Source organism: Anguilla rostrata, chromosome 2 (genome assembly GCF_018555375.3).
Source record: "Anguilla rostrata isolate EN2019 chromosome 2, ASM1855537v3, whole genome shotgun sequence".
NCBI classification, from domain to species: Eukaryota; Metazoa; Chordata; class Actinopteri; order Anguilliformes; family Anguillidae; genus Anguilla; species Anguilla rostrata.
The window spans coordinates 51,095,841-51,108,413 of record NC_057934.1 but is presented as its reverse complement, the minus strand read 5'-3'; positions in this window follow the sequence as shown (position 1 = coordinate 51,108,413).

Here is a 12,573-nt window from a genome sequence, read left to right as displayed (position 1 = left end):
GGCCTGGCCCAACCAATCACAAGCTTGGCCATCCTGGCGATTTGCATATTAACTACAGTGTCTCTCTCTATAATTTAAAAAAAAAATTCCCCATATAATTCATTAATACAAATGTACAAAACAGTCGACCTAGTAACGCCATCGATAACGTTAGCGGCGGGGCTAAAGATGCTGGTCAACCTTGCAGTAGTGGCGCTGCTAATGTCGCCGACGATTTAAACCGAAACACGGCAAGTCGACCACTTTTAAAGTCATACCCCCGCCGACTAATTAGTGGTAGGGAGAGATGCTTTCAAGCCGCTTGGTATCAGTCCAGGCCCTGGCTTGAATACTCCATCAAGAAAGATGCATGCTTTTGTTTTCCCTGTCGTGTTTTTAGTAGTCCTCCAGCTAATGACAAAGATAACGTGTTTGTCTCTACTGTATTCACAAACTGGAAAATGGCACTTGAACGCGACAGGGGTCCACAAAAGCATGCATCAAGTCAGGGTCATTTGCAAGCTACTTCTGCATAGGTGGAATTTCGCAGAAGGCAGGAGAAGGGTGAAATTGTTGCGTCCTTATTAGGTCCCCAACAAATCAAGAAGAATCGTTGCCAGGTGGGAAATATTAAACTATCGTAGCCTCCCGGAGGCTTAAAATTATCGGATTTTAAAGAAAATTATCGTACACGGCCAAAAAAGAGAAATCACAGGTGTAAATAACAACCTTGTTTAACAGGCCTACTCACATACTTCAGCCAATGAGTGCAATACCAAAGGTCACAAAGGGGAGAAAAACATTTGCCCACCACATACGCTGCGTGGAAGCAGGCAACTTCCTGGACCCTACTCAAATGAATGAGACTAACACTAAAAAGCCTGGCCTACGGATGTTGTCAAATAGCCTACAATTAAATCACAATCGCTCAAACATGTAATTGTTATAATTGAGAGTTGTAGCATTACAATTCATGGTATACTGTATGTGAAAAGGCAAACCGGATCCTGAATCAGCAGCCAGGGAATTTAGTAAATTAATTCTTTGTCAAATGGCGAAATTATCGTAGCCTACATTTGGGCACTTTTTGGCATTATTGATCGTACAGAGGGTAAAATTATGGTACAAATACGATAATTATCGTACACCTGGCAACGCTGATTGTTACTATGTGAAAAGTATTGGAGAGGTGGTCGATTCTTGACAGTAAACAAACTTCCAATGAGAGGCGATCTTGAAACTGTTACTGATGATGACAATGGTCTTGCTGCTGGGCTATTCGTTAAACTATTCCAGTACACATTGACTAAACTAGTCCAGGTTTTGAAACTTTTCATCACAAGCTGTTGTCCATTTAATTAGGGGTCCTACGAAGAAGGAACCCGATTGTTTTTGTTAGTATTATTAATTATTATTATTATTATTATTATTATATTTATTATTATTATTTATTATTATTATTCTTTTCCTGGACTTGGTCAAATAACTCAAAATGTCCTTGACCAAAAATGATATAAATTACCAGGTTGAAACTAGAGACCATGAGTAACTATGCCAGAAAGAATGACCATGATTCGTCCATAGGTGGCGCTATAGTAACCGATTCAAAACGCAAATTTCAAAATGCTGGCATTTTCACCCTGTTTGATGAAAATTCATGAAAACAGGTGTACTTGTGTCATTTCTCATGAGGAACAAATATGCCTCAAGAACCCATAATGTCCACCATGATGGATTTTTCTGCAGATTGAAAATTTGGCAAAACCTATAAAAAGTTTCTTCTAATTAACCATAAGTCTGATTGGTCCGAAATTACCCATATACGTGTATGGTGCATGTCTCCCCATAGGGTGTTAGCAGCTCCATTCCAAGATGGCGGAGAGACTGGTATTTAAAAAAAAACAAAATTTGGCCACAAATTTCAAATGCTTATAACCTTTTACAACAATAATCTAGGGACTTGAAACAGACTGGGCATGAAGAGGGAACTACCATGTTGTACCACCTCAACGCAGTTGCAGATATCTCAGAAAACAAGGAAATTACAGGCATTTGAAATTCGGGTGGGAAGCTAATGCTAATGCTAATATAATGCAAATTTCAAGTGCTTATAACTTTTTACAACAATAATCTAGGGACTTGAAATGGACTGGGCATGAAGAGGGCACTACCATGTTGTACCATGTCGAAGCAGTTGCAGATATCTCAAAAACCAAGGAAATTACAGGCATTTGAAATTTTGGCGGGAAGCTAATGCTAATATAACGCTATAAAACTCATCTTCTCATGAACGCTTTACCTGATTCCGTCACCATCGCACATGTGTACTCTTGGGTATTCTCTCCATCAAAGGTGATAAGGACAAGTCGTTTCATTAAAAATTGCGTGATTTGTGGCATGACAAATTAGCACTTCATGCTAATGCACATTCATATTTCTAAGTAATGTTTCTCATGAACCGGAAGTTGGATCGTCTCACGCACAGGTATGTAGATTGTCCAAAATCCTGAAATCTATGCCGCTAGGACTCTTTTCTCCTTCGCCTAGTATTTACCCGGCTTGGACGTGTTCATAGGACCCTGCATTGCTGCTTGCAGCTATATTTTAATTTGTCTTTGCAGCACATAAAAATGAGAAATAATCAATGTAAATAAACTCAGTGACAGCACTTTATATGAAGTTAATTCTGTATTTCTTGGTTTGTTTCAATACAAAAAAAAACTATTTTTATCAGATCAGTTTTACATTTTGTGGAACTAAAGTTTGACACCTGTATCTGCAATTAAAATGGCTTCTTATTATCTGTCTAATTCAGAATTGATTAGTTCTGTTTAATGTGAACATATAAAATGGTTTGAAAATAGCCTGCTAAACCCTGAGAATCAAATGCAAGTATGAAAAATAATCAGAGATAACCATCAATTTTGGGACATGCTTTGAGTTAAAACAATAACAGTTTTGTAATCATCTCATAATTTAAATGTATTTTAAGAACAGTATGTATATTCCTTGGAAAATAATGATGAAGTGTAGAGTATGTACATTCAGGCTGTAACAGAGATATGGTGGCAGTGTGCTAGCTATTGATAATATAATATCAGAGTGCATCATCAATTGCCCTTTAAAGAGACAGTGATCTGTTCTATTATGTGATAGATTGTCATAGGCATCACAGTTGAAAGCCACAAGCGCTGAATATGTTTCATCTGTGAAATGTAAAACTGTAATTTTCTTTCTGATAATCTCTTCTTGTAAAACTGTCTCTACATTCATCAATATCAACTTCATTATCCGCTGCAAAAAATTCCTTTCAGTCCTCATGGTGTGTGTACTATGCAACAATAGACAACTGTCAGTGAGTGGCAAACATTCATGTTCATTGTCTCCCCGTAGGATATTACATTCTTTCCTGAGAAAAAAAAGAGAATAAAGCCCTGTCAACACTACACATCCTTAACCAATTAATGATGTTCCTCCAAGGGTAGCCTGATCTCTCGGCAGACAGACTTGAGAGGTGCTCTGTGTTTCCGACAGGATTATACGAACTCCCCTAACTCCCATCCCCGATTTAATTTGCTTGGTAATATCGGGACTGGCGTGTTCAGCCAAATTCGCTCCGAAGCCAAATTGCACGAGGGCACTGGAGCCGCACCATGTAAGACTGCCTGACAGAAGCAGCCGCTCAAGTGGTCATAAGAGCTGGAGACAGCTATTCATATCCAGCACACTGGGGAACGCACTGTCAGTGCAGGAATGAGAACCATATCGCTGGTCTGAATATCTCCACACCTGAATGATGATTAAAATTCATTATTCATTGTGATTCTGTGCTTTAAACGCTTTAATACTCCTTGCAGGAGTGAGGAATGTTCAGACAAACTGAGGCAATTTTCATTATTGTTGATCCTAGAAGGGTGGTATCTTTTTAATAACTAAAAAACAAATGTTCAAACAGAGCTGCACACAATATGCATTGCATATGGGTTTAAATACAGTATCTTGAATTTACGTCTCTGTCCTTCAATTTAAAAAAAAAAAAAACACATTCTGGATGTATGACTGTATGTTTTTTGGTTGTTTTAGTATGCAAGTCACATGTCAGTGTTTTCAGATTATCATGACTGACAGAACCCATCTTTATATCATCTTGAATTAATTATATAACATTCTTCAGAATATAATTATATCTGAATATTATTATAATTAACCTCAGTTAAGCAAAGCTAACCTACAATATCTGAAAGATTAAATGTGAATACCTTTTTTTTCATAAATACCGAATGAGGATTACTCTTACATATACTGTAGATAACTATAAATGAAGATCTGTTTTTTCATCACTCATTTATTTGTCTTTCAGTGGAAAATTCATAATCTGTAAAAGCCCAGTTGTAAAATCACCCATTTTGGATAATAACTTAAAAATGAAAATAGATCCTTTTAAAATAACAAACTTGTTATTTTCTAATGGATAAATGGAAACAACTTAAACACATCCTTGTATTGCAATTATGCTGATATCAGCAAATACATATCAAATACATAAGTGAAGTTTGAGTGGAGTGCTATAGTTTATAAAATTTTACATGGTTATATTGGTATATGAAATTATATTAAAAATGTATATAGAGCTCTTTGGAATAAGTACATCCACATGAAACAGAAACTGTCAAATGTAATTTCCCTGCATAAGGAACATTTGGAACTGAAAAACCTGTATGGTGCTAAGCTTTACTACATTGTTTAGCCAAGACTGCAGACAGTATAATACATTCTGAGTATGATTTTGTGGGCAGGAGCCTGGGCTCACGTCCAGGAGTCTGCATGTTAAAATCCTGTGTGGGGTATTATTACTGAATCCTTAAGAATGATTCTGAACCTAAAAGTCCTCAGTGACTGTCCAGCTGCATAAATTGATGCTGTAAGTTATTCTAGTCACAGTGTATAAGGACATCTGGAGACCATGTACGATTTGTTTTATAATTTACTGTAGTTTAAAATAACTTCAAAGACACATGACAGTGTGTGCTAATTCCAAAGCAGGGTGCTATCTGCATTGAAACTTGAAATACGGAACATTTTCAATAAGATTATAAAAATGTGGCAGGTAACTTCATTTGAAAAAGCTGTGCTGTGTTACATGTGTTTTGTATCATTATAAATATTACCAACAGAAATTAAGTATGCAAGTGAGACAACTGTAAACTGGACACAATGGATATTTATGATACAAAATCCTAGGAACAACATACAGACGGGAAGGGTAGTTTCTTATGAAGCTGAGATGTTATCTAAAAGAGTGAGTGTGGCAGTTATCTGCTCAGACATACCAATGTCATAATTAAAAAGTAGGGGTACAAATATTGTCATTTTTTAATATAATGATAGCAGAAAAACAGCATAATAATAATCAAAGCATAAACACAATTTCTACACCACCACAGGAAGTCTCAAAGGGAAAATATTTTAATCTTATTTAAGTCTTGAGTAGATAAATTTGGGCTACCGCTTGGATTATTAACAATAAAACATTTTAGCCATATGAAATCCAATCTGAAAATTCAGACTATTGTTCATATATCATATGAATAGCCAAAATATGTTGCATTTAAATACACCTATATACACTACAGTATATGACCAAAAGTATATGGACACCCCTTGGTCTGGGGCTGTTGTTCATGGTTTGGGCTAGGCCCCTTAGTTTTGGTGAAGGCAAATCTTAATGCTACAGCATACAATCACATTCTAGACAATTCAGTTTGGAGAAGGCCCTTTCCTGCTTCAGCTGTGACAAAGCCAGCAGGCACGCAGCGAGGTCCATATAGAAATGGTTTGTCGAGAACGGTGTGGAAGTACATGACTGGCCTGCACAGAGCCCTGACCTCAATTCCATCCAAGACCTGGAAAGCCAACTACAAACCAGGCCTAATTGCCCAATCGGTGCCCAACCTCACTAATGCTCTTCTGGCTGAATGGAAGCAGATCCCTGCAGCAATGGTCCAACATCTAGTATAAAGTCTTCCCAGATGAGTGGAGGTTGTTATAGCAGAAAAGGGTGGACCAACTTCATATTAATGCTCATGATTTTGGATGAGATGTTGGATGTCAGGTATCCACATTTATTCAGTCATATAGTGTATACTGGTATTAGATATATCAAGATAAAACATAAAATAGTTGAAAGAAAGTTGAATGTTGAATAGTTTGCCCAACATTGCATATTTTATTTTCATAATTGAAGTTACACATGGTGAATTAATTGCATCTCATTTTAAGGCTTGTTACGGAAAACCCTCAGGCCTTACTTTGAGGAAACAAATGTGGTTATCAAAAGTACAAAAAGTGCCTCTTGCGGATCTAAAAAGGTGTGTCCAAATCAATTTAAACATTGCTGGCACAAGTAACTTGCAATGGGCTTATGGTTTCTTAATGGAAAAATGTGACTGCACTGGCTAATGAGGGTAATATCACTGGCCAATTATTTGATTTAAATGAGCACTCCATGAACATAATTATTTTACTGTGCCAGCACCTAGACAGCCTAGCCTGAGGTAAATGGGACGTATGGCCAATGCATATTTCATGGAAATACTACAATGATTTAACACAGGATTGACAAAGCATCATCTGGTCTTTTGTGCCCCATGCCTCCTTAGAGGTTTACTTTGTTATGACTTATAATTTAAATTATTATAGATGCTTATTGTGTGATCCTTGATTCACCATCTTGTGCATATTTGGTTATATTTGTATCCTCAAAATGGGGCACTCATAAATTCTGACAACAGGCTCCTTCTCCAAATCTGAAATGGTTTTTAAGAATGTTTAATTTCTGTTCCTATTCTAAATAAAGTCTGTATTTGAAAAATGAAGTCGATACTCTTGTGATCCGTACCCAAATATCACTATTTTTCATAGTCTCTTAAAATCTTTTTTAAAGTAACAATATTTAACAGTGTTTATTAACTAACATAAAAGAAGACACAGTGAAATGGTTTATTTAAACTTGAGGTAGGCAAGACACTGGGTTACATATGTATGTGAAAACACTCATTTGGATGACTGAACACTTGAAAATGCTATTTTTCCCTGCAACATAATCATTGCTTATTGAGCTGAATGTAATCTTTCCCCAATCAAAAAATCTATCATAATCTATAATAATGATGGTCTTAAAGGTAATTTTTAGCAAAACATCATAACAAAAGTAAAAACATACAGAAGCAAGAGAGTGGGTTGGAGTTTTTATTTAATGCCCCTGCGTGGTTCTTATACTCACTATGATGGTGACTGCAGTATAGGAAACACGGGATGTGGTAATGTATGGAACTTTTGGTTTGGTCCCATGAGCGGAATTTCAAAAATTGTGGATAATGGGTTTAAAAAAGAAAGGGATGAGGGAAAAGTACCATCTATACATGTCATTCCAATAGTTTTTGCTAGTTTATTTAAGCATCAGTTTATTTTCCAAACTGCACAGCCCAGCTGGCTGCTGGCATAAACGGTCTATGCGGTCATTTAGGACCACAACCATTATGGGCCGTATAATGCAGGTCTTAAAGGTTTTTTTTTTTTTTTTTTGAAAGACATTTTAATTCTGCAGTATTCAGAGAGTGCAAATAACTTTTTTGATGCTATTGTTCTTGTGTCGTTCCCTGGACTGCAATTACCTACATATCTTAATATGCTTGCGCATTTAGAGCAATTTCTGAGTTCAAATGCCTAATGGCTACAGAGTAAGTTTTGACACTCCGATGCTTACCCCTTTAAAAGCAGGACCTTCTCCTGAGCCGTTGAGAAGCACACTCAATCACACCTGAACAAGTACAAGTGAGTCATTGATTTACAGCAGACACCAACTTTTTCAGCTGCCTGAGGAAACAGTCTATGCTGGTGTGCTTTACTGATTATAAGACTGGTGTTTAAGTCCTATGTCAGAGTGTGAAAAATGGTAATCCAAGTTACCAGTAGTTGACCCTCTCCACTTCTTGTCCTTTAATGAAGTGTGTTAGAAGATTATACACAGACTTATACCTGAAGTCACCAGCTCTTTACTGTAGTTTTTGAGATGTTGAGTTATGGATTGTGCATGTTACACCACCCAGCTCCTCCAGTTCCTTATGGAAAGCTGATCTCATAATCTCATGACCATGATCAAGCCCACCACTGTTGTGTCATCAGCAAAGAGTGTGATCTACAGTTGTTTGTGCACATAGAACATAAAAGGGGTGACAATACACATCCCTGGGGGACACTCGTGTTCAGAGTCATAAGCGTAGAGATACAGTTACCACTTTGACAACCTGCTTTCTGTCCTGAAGTCCTGAATCCAATGACACTATGTCAAATTTTCACACCCCACACCATTTTCCAATTTACAGTATTATATCAATTGTATATTAACTGTATAACTAGATGTGGTCAATATACTGAATAGCTCCACACAATGTGATGAAGAACCAGGCAAAATAATGCATTTTGTTGTGCCTAAATCCCAGAGCCTGTGTGGAAAAGCCCCCTGACTGGTTGGACACTAATAGAATTATGATACACTATTACCTGTCAGTGTGATATCTGTCTAGGATTAATCTGTAGATTTGAATTTGCCGGTCTTCATTAAACATTGATTGGAACCAAGTCCATTAAGAAAAGCGGAGACATGTGGCAGTGCAATTATACAGTGGGCACTTGAGCCTTTTTGAAAGAGATAAGAATCTAATTATGATTCCATCAAAGTCAAATCTTCCCTCGGTGAATCACAATGGCAAAACCCTTTATTTAGTTCTGGGATATTATTCTCCTCCTGGTGCTCCAAATGAACTGTGAATGGTTCCAGAATCACTTAATATGTGCCACAAACATCTTCGCTGAAGCCACAGGACCGGATGGTTTGATTGTCTGGGACCAAATTGAGGATTAATGTAATTTATAAGTTTAATCACTAATCTCAGCTCCTCAAGACCAAACAGCCAAATTATACTGGCTAAATTATACTAGAATGACAGTGTAGCTGAACAACAAAGGACTGACCCAGAAGGATAAATAAATGACATCATGGACATCTTAAATCAAATTTCCTAGATTACTGTTATTTCATTTAAAGGGAATTTCTTTTACTTTCCTTTTCCTTTCCATTTGTTAATGAACTTCAGTAATAATAATTTAAAAAATATTTTATTACTTCATTTTCATTATAAAGAACAACATAATGATTTAATCTTTAACACCCAAAAACCAGCAAGGGAAACAACAGTCCGGGTAAGGTGTAGGAGTACAGATAGTTATTCATTAGTACACGTATTCAATGAGACAGATACCTCATTGTGCAATAATGAAAAATGCGTATTTGGTCTTTGGCATTGAATGTGTTTTTTTATTGTACAACAAATGTACTTTTATTGTGCTCTTTATGGATGACTAGAACTGCTAAAATAATTAACCCTAATCTGAGGTGAAGTAACTGTTGGAGGAAATAGCAATCAATTATTGCTGGATTTTACCGGCATAGTCACTTAAGCTTTACATTCTTGCAGAGGTTGTCTGACATGCATTTTATAGAGGTGCATAAAAAGAGGTTCATTTCAAATGCAATGTGCCGTAGTACAGAGCCAAAACAAGAAAAGTAAATATATTCAATGTCTGGAGAAAACAGTGCATGACTATTTACTGTACATTAATGTCACACACATTTGTAGTTTTGGGGTATGTGTCATGTTTCTAAACATGCTGCATCTCATGTTCATTTATCCATATAATATTGTGCATTTAAGAGTGTTAGAAGTGAGAATCACACAGACCTCGTTGTATTTATCACTCTGTGATGCATGTATTTGTATTCCATGTGGCAGTTAACTTTCTCCAGGCAATTCATATATTTTCAGTATAATCTTCTTATTTTGTCATGTGGGCTTGATGCTATCTGCTGCTATTGAGATCAAAGCTTTGATTGGTACTTGATAAAACCCATTTGATGAAACAGTTTTTTGAGAATTTTTGCCTGCATAAAATCTAGCATGGACAAAATGCTTTTGAACTTGAAAAAACAAATGCAAACTGTAAATGAGCTCTTTGTTTCTGTGTGTTTTAATCCTGGAAAATGAGCAATCCTTTCCTCTCAGTTATGAAGTTGAGTATTTGTTTGTTATTTTTACATAATACATATAAAACAAATAACAATAAACAAACAAACAAATAAATAAATAAACAAACAAATAAATAAATAAACAAATAAATAAATAATTTCCCCATCAAATTAAGTCTCATTTCTTCTTTGAAATGAATGCATTTATAAATTGAAAGGCTTCCAGATTTCAGCCTCCAGCAAATGTGAAATGTAAAGGAAAATCCATAACGTCAAAAGTTAAAATTTCACACAGCAATTGTTGACAGTGACATGGTATTTATTGCATTCTGGGAGATATGTCTAATATGAACAACATAACTTAGCTAACAGATCTAAGACATGCCTGGCTATTTTTTATTTATTTATTTTTGAGCCCTGTATGGGACATGAGTTTCCGGTCTGAATCTCAAGAACCATATATAATATAATGCCAAAACCTACATGACAAAGGACATCCAAGAAATGTAAAATGAAATATTTTGCTGTAACATGTTTTCTGTAATACAAAACACTTATGTATAATGTCAAAATACTGAAATACCTTTTCTGCTGAATCTAAGGAGAATATGATGATAAAATATGAAGTAGGAGGATTCTACCCCTCCCTCCCTTGGGCAATAAGGGAATTACAAGCAATTTTAAAACTGCTTTGATTGATTACTGTTGGCTACATAGCTCATGCTCATTTGATTAACGCAAGATAGCATACAACAGACAATTTAAACTGTAGCTGGACCCTATCCTGACAAGTTGGTCATAATGTGCTAAAAGAAGTCGAGCGCTAGATTGTCAGATGAAAGGCTTTAGCAGAAGCAGATCTGTCGCCCTGCTGATTAGATCATGAATGTAATGAGGGGAGCCAGTGGAGCGATATATTTGCAGCAGTGGACATTTGCCAGATAAGTTTAAATGCAGTGTAGAGAAGTCACTGTTCCTGTTATCATTTTGGAAGAAAAACATTTAATGAACCCATTGTTTCAGTTCAATCTGTTGCAGGCCATGGCATAGTCTTTATGTATATAATAATAAATAATAATATTTTTTCTTGATCTGGCTCTGTACTCCATCCAATTTTGGATTTGCAGTCAAATTATCAGTTTTAATTTGGTTTAACCTTATAAAAATTATGGAACTTTTTATACATAGCCCCCACCCCCCTTTGTCTCTGTACTCTAAGATTTTAGATTTGTAAAAAAATAATAATTATAAAAACAACTCACCATTTTATTTAAGGGTATTTTTTTAATACATTCTGGTTTCACACTTTTTATACTGTACATAGCCCCCCATTTCAGGGCACGATAATGTTTGCGCATATTTGTTGCACTGCTTGAAGTCTGTGACCCATAGACATAACAGGTGGTGAGTATCTTCTCTGGTCATGCTGTGCCAGGCCAGTACTGCAGCCATCTTCAGCTCCTGCTTCCTACAGCAATACAATGACCTGAAACATACTGCTAAAGCTACAATGGAGTTTTTCAAAAAATGGAAAATTCTTGACTGGCCAAGTTATTCACCTGACCTGAATTCAATTGAGCATGCATTTCATATGCTGAAGAAAAAGCTTGACTCCAAACAGATAAAGCCATTCCGTCCAATGTATGACAATTGCTGTTATTTCTACGTGGTTAAACAAAAATGTATAAAATATCCTTTGATAAAAGCTAAATATATTTAAAAAATATGCCTTTGTCCCAAATATTATGGCATTATTATTGGCTGAGATCGCATTCTACAGGAAACAGCAACAGGTTATAACAGTTGACTCACAAAACCAATTGCTAAGGTTGAATATGTGGAGAAAAAGCATTCTTATTCAGCGAATATTATAGTTGCAACACATTATATCTAGCTATGCATTTTGTTGGTCAGGGGTGCAGTATTTATTAAGTTTGGAAATATTAATGTAGGGTAGTTATGTGGATTAGACTGAATGACATAGCCAACTGGTCTTCATGATACCGCTTCACGATACCTGTAAGTACATACTTTGCATACAACAGGATGCCAATTTGCAATTCAAAATCGTTTTTTAAAACAATTTATAACATTTAAAAAAGTTTTATGCTGAATATTAATTTTTAAAAATGACAGTGATATACAGTGTACAGTGATACAATGGTGTGTGCCTTTCAGCTAGCTAGACTGTAGTAGAAGCTAGTAATATAGCTTCCAGCCAAGAGTTAATGTGTACTTTGTTTTTCATTGTTGAATGTCTTTTCTCTTTTCTCGTGTTTTTGATAGCTGATAGACAACTCTGTAGAATCCGAACTCTGTAGAATAGTGCCATCTGCCATTACCAGAGGAACTATATTTAGCTAAGTGGTGGATGTGTACATAATGGTTTTAGTTTTTTGAGCTTGATTACATGTTTTTAAAATACTGTTTTATTTTTATTTTTTTCATGCACTTTAGCATGGAAAAAATGAAGATGCAGCCATGGTATAAGAGATATAAACCACTCCATG